The following is a 10,421-nucleotide window of genomic DNA, read 5'->3' on the forward strand; positions in this document are numbered from 1 at the left end:
GTTTATACGCAAAAGAATTGAAAGCAGGGTCTCAAAGAGATCTTTTATACCTATGTTCATAGCAACATTATTCACAACAGCTAAAAGTGGAAGCAACCCAAGTATTCATTGACAGATAAATGGTTAAACAAAATGTGGTATATACACACAATGGAATATTATTCAGCCTTAAAAAGGCAGGAAATTCTGACACATGATACAACATGGATGAACCTTGAGGACATTATGCTAAGAGAAATAAGCCAGTCACAAAAGGACAAATATTATATGATTCTACTTACATCGAAGCACTTAGAGTAGTCAAATTCACGCAGGCAGAAAGTAGAATGGGGACTGCCAGGGCCTGGGGAGAGGAGAATGGGAAGTCTGGGAAGTTGATGTTTCGTGGGTACAGAGTTTCAGTTTTTCAAGATAAAAAGAGTTCTAGAGGTTAGCTGCACGACAAAGAGAATATATTTAACACTATTGAACCATACACTTAAAAATGGCTAAGTTGTTCAATTTTGTGTTATGTATATTTTACTATAGTTTTAAAAAAATCAGTTTGTACAAGAGAGATTTTTGACAGAGCTTCCTGGTACCCTTCATGAAGAGACTCTAGCATCCTCATGGAATGTCTTTGCTGAAAAGTGATGATTCTCAAAAAATATTAATATTTCAACATTAAGAAATAATGTTGCAAGTAAAATTAAATTGCTGTTTTCTGTGTGTTTCCAACATGCTTATGTGGCAAGAAGCAAACCCAGTTCAGAAATAAAGGATTAATAGAGTTCCAATGTTAGACACTGGGGGAAAGGGAATTGGCGGTATGCTTTACACTTATTACTGTAAACCTTCATAATCCTATCTCTAAGTACTACCTTCAGGCTGCAGGTGTCAATACCATGGCTCTAGGGGGTAAGGTCACTTGGCCAGAGTCACACAGGTGATGAGTTGGGGAAACAGAATTTAGACCCAGGGCTTCTATTGCTACAATGCATTGTTATCAAGGAGAGATGGAGGCCTGATTAGACTCAGGACAGTAACGGAGGCTGATGTTTATGAACATATTAGTAATGTGACTGACAGATGAGCAACCGTGACTTGCAGCTGGGGAGACGAAATATATAAAGAGCAGCATCAATTTATCAAGAGATGCTATGAGGCATGGTCAGTGCATGCTGTGAGTCAAACCACTGCAAAGCCAGGGCCGCAGCTGTTGCCCTCTGGGACCTCTGTCTGCTGCTCCTTTCAAGCCTGGCCCACCTTGGCTGAGATTCCCCTGGGACTTAGTCAGAATCAGATAACCAGAAATAATGATCAGGATGTAGCCTCTGGAGCCAGATTGCCTGGGTTCGGATCCTGTCTCTGATAGCAGCTGTGTGACCCACGGCAAGTTACTTAACCTCTTTCTGCATGCTTCCTTATCTATAAAATGGGGATCATAAGAGTATCTTCCTCATAAATGATTTGAGGATTAAATGAATCAAGGATATAAAGTACTGAAAGAGTCCTAGCACACAGCAAATCCTTGAGAAGGGTTAAATATTATTCTATACCAACTGTTACAGGCATATCACACATCAGACCTGATACCTGGGAAATGCTCATTCTTTGAGGTTTCCAACGATTTAAATGTACGTACACCAACAGAACAAATACATTTAAAGAGTAAATTATGCAACTTACAATGCATATAAAATTCTCCGCCTTAAGCAAACAAAACAAAACAAAAAACATAGCATAAGGACAATTTCAAGCATGACTACGTACAAAAGTATATTCTTAAACTTTCAACAAAATTGTAATGTTCCCTCTGTCTTCCTCAACATTTTAAAATTTCTGCTTGACTTTTACAGCCACTTGTCCTTCCAAAGCTCGAGCAGTTTGCACAGGGCTCCATAGGTTGTCATTTGTCCCAGGTGCACCTGGGGAATTAGCTTTAGGTTCCACTCACTCTAGGCCAGATGATTTTGCATGTCTTCTCCCTGAGAGAAGCGAGAAATGAGAAAGATCTTAACATATTCACTGGTGGCAGTGAGGATGGCAACCCTCCTCCTCTCCATCCTTACTGCCACACTCGTCTTCCACGGGGAGAGGGCAGTAGGGTCACTCAAATGAGCTTTGAGTTCTAACCAACCAACCCATCAATCACTTTGGGGGTGGCAGTATGTCATGTGTGTGGTTGGCTTATGTTGACAGTTGTCTACCAAGAGAAGGGTAAGAATTCTGGGACCAGAGGTGTGGTTAAGATGTCTCATTGCACTCTGAATTCTATATTATTATTATTTATAAAAATAATCATCATTTATTGAGCCCTTACTATGCCCCAGGTGCTATGCTAGGGATATTAACTAATATGCCATGGAATACAATAACACAGTAAGAGAGACTTGATTACTCCCATTTACACTTGAGGAAATTGAAGGCTACAGAGCTTAAATGACACAGCTAGGAAGTTTTGGAGTCACGGGGCCAATTATCTGACTCCGAAAATGAACTCTCAACCTACATGCTCTCCTCTTTCTCAATTGTATTCTACAATCATTGACAGCACCTGAAATGGGTTCAGAAAGAAGATAATCAGTTATCTAAGTAGTCTCTATAACCAAAATGGTGATTATCCTAAGTTAGTAAAAAATTTTCAAAGAAAATGAAATGACATCTTATACATTTGAAGTTACAGCAGAGGAACCACAGAATTGGAAGGGACCTTAGAAGTCGCCCAATTTACTCTCCATGGCCAGAAACTCAGATGAATGTTGGCCAAGCCTCGTGAATACTCCTGGCACCACGCAAGTCACTGCCGTGTGTGGGAGCTGAGTCTACTGTCAGACAGCTGGAACTGGTGGAAGGCTCCTGTTCATTCTCAAAATAAATCTACTTTCCCGTGCCTTCCTTCCACGTTTTCTGACCCTGCTAGAACCACACAGAATAATCTAACCTCTCCTCCACAAGATAATCCAATTTCTCACGTACACTGTAGTCTCCTCATGTGACTCAAACAAAAATTATTCCTGGGATAGTTAGAGGCAATGTAGGGTAGAGGGAAGAGCACAGATTTTACAGTTAGAAAGTCTGTTCAAATTCTGGCTCACTTACTCATTGCTTAGGACATTCTAGGGAAGTTATTTAACTTCTCTGAGCATCAGTTTCCACATTTCATAAAGGTTTTACTGGGCAGTTCTGAGGGTTAGGATGAGATGATGGATATAAAATGCTAGCATGCAGTAAGCTCTCAATAAAGGCTAGCAATTAGTATAAATTAATCTTTTCTCTGGTAAAGGGGCCACGTGTATTGCTAACCTGGGTTATTCTCAGGCTATTGTTTAAACTAGAGCCTTCTCTAGTCCACAGCACATGGGCAATCGACCTGTTGTGTGTTTAAACAGAACAAAAATAGTAAGTTCTCCAGAGAGATGTTAGTAGTTATACTTGTTATTGTTAGTGTGGGGTATGTGTGTTTTTTTTCTGATATATCTAACTTATTTTGGCTACTCAAGCTATACACATCGATACTGGTTAAATGTCCAAACGAACTGTGATCCTGGGATCCTAGGGTCCAAGGTAAGGTATTTAGTTTAAGCTAGATTGTTTAAAGTCAAGTTTTAAACTTCCTGATAATCTGAAATCTCTCCTTAGAGAACTTCAGGGAATGTGTGCCCTCTGCATAAATCTACCCAGGTGAGGAGAGTTTGGGTACCGTGTCACAAGGCCAGTTTTACAGAGCAGAGATTTCTTCAGACAAATGTCTTCCTTCCTTGTAGCTCAGTCCATATTTCCCAGCCCACCTTGCAGTAAAGAATGCTATTGGGATGGAAACAGTAATTGTCCCTCCAAACTGTGTTCTCACCTTCTTCCAGAGTAATATCACTGTAGCTGGCATGTGACTGCCCAGTCAGGACTGCAGCCCCCAGGGCTCTTGCAGCAAGTGATGCTCATGTATCTTGACTCTTGCCAATGGAACGTGAGCAGAAGTGAAGCAGACAACGTCTGCCTCAGTTGCTTAAGAGGCACTCCCTGGCCTTGAACTTCTGCTCTTTCCCCATTCCTCCAGGAATTGTGACCTTGGACACTTCTTCTGGAAGATGGCAGAGCTGCCAGCAGCCTGGGTTCCTGAATGGCCACAAGGATCAGAGTTGCCTGCTGGCCTGAAATGCTGATCTTGGAGTTGTTACATAAGAAAGGAATAAACGTTTTGCTCTTTGAGCCACACGATTGTTAGGTCTCTTCTTAAAGCCATTTATCTGCTTGTTTTATCTAGTTCAGCTCTGAAATTTTGTTTAATTTCTGGAGTCAAAACAGTCATTTGTTCATCTTTATTTGGCAAGAATCAATCATCTATTTTATTGGAGCCACTGTTCCAAAGAAAAGAACAAAATAAAAAAATTAACTCTGTAGGTCTTTTTTCCTAGGAATAACACACAATGGGGACCCTCAGAATTTTCAGTGAGTTCACCCTCTGGGCGATAGCAGCCCAGACCTAATGTCCAGACGTGGTGAAGATTAGACTAGCAGGCTGAAGATGTACTACAGCTAGATATTGTCTTTGCTCCATCTTACTTGTAGCCCCACAAAAACTACCCACCCCACAGAGTTTCTTGTTTGGGCTTCCAGACATTTCCTGTATGTTTTGCCACGAAAAACTCTGTTTCTTCAGATCATGAAGCCTTTTTGCTTCTACCTCAAGTGTCAGTGCAGACTATTTTGCTAAGGAAACTATCAGTTTTGGGGGAAAGCCCCTATTTCTGTGATCTGTGCCCTGGGTCTGGTAGCTTCTTTAGGCTTTCCCAAAGAGCCGCAACCATGAGCCATGGCACATTGTCATTATCTTGACCACGCTCTGTGCACAGGAAATCCTGTGTGAGGCTGGCAGGGGGACAGATGGGATGAAGAAATCACATTCATCAGGACAAGTTGGCCAATTTCCTCAACTAAGGAGTTTGTCTAACATCCAGTGGTTTCCTCCAAAAAAGATAGTGTACTTTCTTAACTTACTGATAAGATTAGTGCATAGAATCACTGTCTGCAGATCTTAGGCTGCTTTTCAGCTTTAATCTTCCTGTGACTTTTTAGCTTTTCTAGACAAAGCACAAATCTCAATGTTTACAATCATAAAATAATACAACAGCATATATTATTGTAATATATTGAATCCTCATTAAATTAGAGAAATCTATCAAGCTCAATGAATTTTAAACTAAACGTCTGATCTCCATGATCCAACTTTTGCTACCCGCTGTCCTTCCCAAACTCTGTCATCCTTATCTCTTCTTTCACGCTCATCTCACAATCAACCCATCAGGAAATCCTGCCGGCTCCACTTCAGAATTTTTCCAGAATCTGATTCCTTTGTACCACCTCCACTGCTACCACTCTGGTGTTGCTGCCAACATCTCTTGCTTGGATTAAGTGGCCTCCTAACTCCTCACCCTGCTTTCTCCCACCCACCCTCCAAAACACACACACACACACACACACACACACATACTCTGTTCTCAACAGGGCAGCCAGAGAGATCCTTTTAAAATGGAAGTCAGGCCATTCAACTCCTCTACTCCTCTATTCAAAAACTTTCGGAAGACCCTCCACTTAGCTCTGAATAAAATCCCAAGTCTGTACAAGGGTCTGTAAAGCCCTTGTTACCTTTTTTACCTCATTGCCTACCACACTCCCCTCCCACTCAGATCCTGCCCCAGTGGCTTCCCTGCTGCTCCTGGATCACTCATGCGTGTTCTTGTTTTAGGGCATTTGCTCTAGCTCATCCTTAACACTCTCCCTGATGTCTGCTTGGGTCACTCCCTCACCTTCTTTAAGACTTGCCTCAAACATCTCCTCCTTGATAAGATCCACTCTGACAACCCTGTTTGTCCTGCTGCTAGCTTCCCAACCCACTTACCCTATGTGATTGTTTAATATCACTTATTGCCCTCTAACATATGAGGTAATTTACTCACTGTGTTTATCGTCCTTCCCACTCACCACTAGAATCTCAGCTTCAGGAAGGCAGCAATCATTGATGCACCCTATGCACCTAGAACACTGAGGGGCACATAGTAAGCACTTTATATATGTTTGCTGGAAGAACGAATGAATGAAACCTACACATGATGAGGTTGATTCTTCTATGAATATGAAATGAACTGCGATGATCAACTTCTCCAGAGACTGAAGCTGCAGAAATTACTTTTTTCCCTAATAGGAGGAAGGTGACAGTAGGAGAGGTTGAACCCTGAGAAGACCTTCCTGAAAGTGGACCAAAAAGTCGAGCAAGGGATCTTGAAGGGACAGCCCTCGTAAGCTCCTCCCGCGCTACCTTACAGGATGACTGACTCGGGGTTGAGAACGCTCTGTTTGTGGCGTTAGGACTTGTCCTTGTTTTTAATTAGAATCTGAGTGACTGAGAAAAGTGGTGTGGATCGAGTTCCCTGCCTCCTGCGCAAATATTTCCTGGTCTGGTGTCAGATATCCCTTCCCCGAGGTGGGTTTGCCATTGAGGGATTAAAGTGCCTTGTGATCCAGAGCCTGGGCTGTCACGGTGCTGCTGACGCACGTGCGGTATCTTGGATCTCTATTCTGTTTCTCATTCACACGCACCTTCGGGCTGAAAGGGCCAGCTTGCTCAATGGAACCAAATGCCTCAACCTGAGGAAGCTGGGGGTCTGCTGTCTGTTCACCTCTCTCAGCCCAGGACTACTCTGCCTGTGGTAGAATTAAAGCCAGGTGAGAAGGGCAGGGAGCCTAGAAAAGCAATGGCTGGAGGAAGGTGAATAAATGGGAAGAACAGATGGGTTGAAACCAAACAAGGAGAACTCAGGCTGGGAGGTGGGGGAGACACTGGGTTGTTAATTTGCTGTGGGGGCCCCTTGCTCCTTGGCATTTTCCTAGTGACACGAGGAACACGTTATTTACTTTTCTCCACAAAATACGGAAAAAGCTACTTCATTCAAATTTGAAAGCATTGCCAATAGGGGAAGAAAACACTTTGCCAAAATTTGCAAGCATGAATTGCTTTAAAAATGCAAAGATTAAAAGGCTCTCAGATGACCCTCTGACCACTAACACAGTTTCCAGGACGTTCTGCATTGGACTTTCAGCCTAAGCGAGAGGAGATGTATTTGATATGTCCAAATTGAGGCATTCCACACCACCACTTTGCTCAAGCTGGTTTCAGTCACCAGGAAATTTATGAAGAGCAAATTAGCTTTGCTCAGTTGCCTCCTGAATATAACATACACACGCAGGAGTAGCAGTAATTGTGAGGGAGAAAGCTATTGACCGAAGGTAAAAACTTTCTTTCCAAAGAAGGAGGAGTCTATATGAAAGAGAGTTTTCAGATCTTGGGAGTGTCCAGTATAGTTCCCAGCAGCCCGTTGAGAGTTCTTGTGTTGCCTAAACAGCCTCCTGTGGGTAACTGCCAGAGCAGCCCATATAAAAGGAACAGTGCAAAGGTGTAAAAGTCATTAACAGGGGAGAAATAGGAAGCAATCAGCAACACTTTAAACAAATTATTACCGTGAAATTACACTCTCAGCTTGAGATAAATGTCCTGGATCTGTTAAAGCTATATACACCTCACTGGCTTAAACGAGATGAGGAAAGTTTTCCTCTTGGGTTGTTTATGAAGTGTTAGACCACGATGGATGGCGATGCCTGAGCCAAGGGGGGCTGCCTGCTTCTTCCCAGTCTTCCTGTAAAGACGCATTACTTGCACCCGGCCCCTGTGCAGAAAGACTTTTCAAATATGAGTTTGCCTGGACAAGATGCTACCTTTTGGGATGAAACGGACACCTACTGGGCAGACTGTATGTTATTCAGAATTCGTTTTGAACCTTTTCCTGTATTGCCATGAGAGTGGGGACGTGGGAGCTCGCTGCCAGAACTCGCTTGGCATCCGAGCCCCCCTCCCACGCCACTCAGCCCTCAGCCTGCAGGACAAGCCCTTCCCCCTCCCCCGACTCTCGAGTCCTCCGCCTTGAATATTCCTGCGACCCGGTCTTATTTTAGGTCCCATCATCCTCGCTGGCCTCCTTTTTGGAATTGACTTTGCGAACTGTCCTCAGTTCCCAGTGACTCAGACCCTGGTTGCTGTTTGCTTCTCCACCCACCACCCTGCAAAGCCCGCGCTGCCGGCTGATTCCAGGCCTCCCGCCCCTGCCGCCCCGTCCTCAGCAGCTTGGACCACTGCACTGCGAGGGAGGTTAGAGCACCTCCCGTTCAGGAAGCCTCACTCTCTGAAGCACAGTTGTCTGTTTTTGAACCTCTTGTCTGTCTGTCTGTGTGTGCTTGGACCCAATGAGCTACCCGCGGCGTGCCAAGCTGGTCCCCGATGGCTTAGATGCTTTCCCGCGCCGAGGGTGGGTTTTCCCGGCAGGCGCCGCAGCCTCGCCCCTCAGCGCCTCTGGACGCGCCCAGCACTCTTCCCTCCTACGTGTTTTCTGAAGCCTCCCTCCAGCTCCAACGCTAGCCTAGGGCAGTGCTGATTTTCGGTTGCCCTCATTGTCTTCTTGTTTTAATCACCAGGAAATCTGTGAGAAAATGAGGCTTTTATTTTTTTTTAAGACATCAAGTTGAATCTTAGATGCTAACTTTTGCTGAGAGGTGAAAGGGGGGTGTATATACATAGTGCACAATGAATTTGGACATATGGAATAAAGAAGACTTTTTAAATGTACGATAAAGTCAGTGAGTCTTGATTAACTCCTTGTTTATCGTCTCAAAAATCTTAGTAATAAAATATTAGCATTGAAAGAGAATGTAGAAATTATCATGTCTAATCTCAAAATGAAGACAATAGTACCATCCATGCCTCCTTGAAATGCTGTCATCCAGTCTCTTAAGCCATCAGAGACAAGGAACTTTCAACCTTACCAAGAAGCCCATTCCAGCTAAAACAACCCCGACGTTGTCAGACAATTCATTCTCATATTTAAATGCCTCCAAGTCATATCATTCTACTGCTTTGTTTTGCCTTCTAGAGATATGTGAAAAATTAATATACAATCAGAGTTGAAAGAGGCATAGGCAAAAGCCTATTACGTATTACAATTCTTCACATCTTTTTTTCCACATGAAGCCTCTCTACTTCCTTCAATTCTCCATTTTGTGACGTGGTTTCAGATTGGTCTCCATCTTTAGATTCAATTCCTATTAAAATTTGACTGCCAGACATGATAATGGTGATAACCACAGAGTTCAACTGCTAAGGAAAAATAACAATGCTTATAAATCTCCTCTTTATTCCAGGCAAACAGATAGAATGTAGCAACAACGTGAAAGATACAAATCACAGCCAAGGTTGCCTTATAGCCAAAGGGTTCTGGACAGTCTGGGTCAGGCTTTGATTATCTTCCCTATGTAGGGGCCAGTCTAGACTTGCTTTCTTTTTGGATAAGGAATCAACAACCTGTGCACAGAACACCTTGGAACCAGGGATCCCAGAACGGATTCTTGGCTGGGGCCTCTTACACCTTGCTGGTCACGTAGGCATTTTCTTGCTGTGTAACCAGACCCAAGGGCGAGCCCACGAGCCCCTCACCAAGACCAGGCAGAAATCATCAATCTCACTGTTATCAATAAACAATGCTGCCAAGCTGGTAAAACCGCTCTGAAACTTGCCTCGGACCCACCGTTACAAAGCAACACTGCTGTTCAGCACATTTCACGTCTTGACCAGGGGTCAATGCCATGTAGATGCATCTCTTACTTCAGCAAAACAGCTCAGGCCAACACCAGGCCTGCTGGAATGACCCTTGCCAGCATACCCGGACTGAACACCCACTCCAGATGTGGTCAGACTGACTCAGTATATGGTGAGATGATGGCGCTCACCTTAAAATAGTCTCCACAATTTTCCCTCTCACCAGAAATCACTGATGCCTCCTTCTGTAGGTTCAGACTGAGGATAAGCCAAGTTTGTTGAGGAAAGAAGTCTAACCAAATCTTTATTTCATTAGCTGGTGAGATCTGAAATTGGTCTTATCTAGCAATCCAGAGAAGTTGGGGTGATTTCCAGGGAGCCTCCTGTCTACCTGTTTTTGCCTTGTCTCTGGCCCCATCTCGACCTTGCCTTCTAGTCTCTTTCTGGCTGTCTGATTCTTGGGTTACACTGGAATCCTCTCTTAAGCCCCAGTTGACATGGCTGGATCCTGGAACTGCACGACATTCTTACCAGCCTCATCTCCTAGCCCCATCCATAGTCTGGGATCCCCCTGAGAATAAACTTTACTCCTGAATTATGACCTTACTGCCCACGTGACAGGAGACTGCCTTCTTCTGAGTCCCTAGGGGCAGAGCTCCTTGGACAGCCACAGTGGCCTGAATCAGTCGCTCTGGGCCCTGTGCCCAGAACATCCAGCTGCCTCCACGGGGCTACCATTATGCCTTTAACCAATCCAATTCTAGGTCCCCCTGCTTACCACTCACTCTTACTGGTAAATTCC

At 43.9% G+C, this 10,421-nt stretch overlaps 1 long non-coding RNA gene across 1 annotated transcript; it reads right to left on the reverse strand.

Moving 5' to 3' along the window:
* Positions 1-269: 269 nt before the first annotated feature.
* On the reverse strand, positions 270-6,248 carry LOC124247784 (uncharacterized). Its single transcript, XR_006890825.1, has 3 exons — positions 6,085-6,248; positions 3,833-4,337; positions 270-1,967 (listed from the first exon to the last, which is right to left on the reverse strand). It is a non-coding gene; the product is annotated as an uncharacterized LOC124247784 (long non-coding RNA).
* Positions 6,249-10,421: the final 4,173 nt, after the last annotated feature.

This window comes from Equus quagga, chromosome 11 (genome assembly GCF_021613505.1).
Source record: "Equus quagga isolate Etosha38 chromosome 11, UCLA_HA_Equagga_1.0, whole genome shotgun sequence".
Classification (NCBI taxonomy): Eukaryota; Metazoa; Chordata; class Mammalia; order Perissodactyla; family Equidae; genus Equus; species Equus quagga.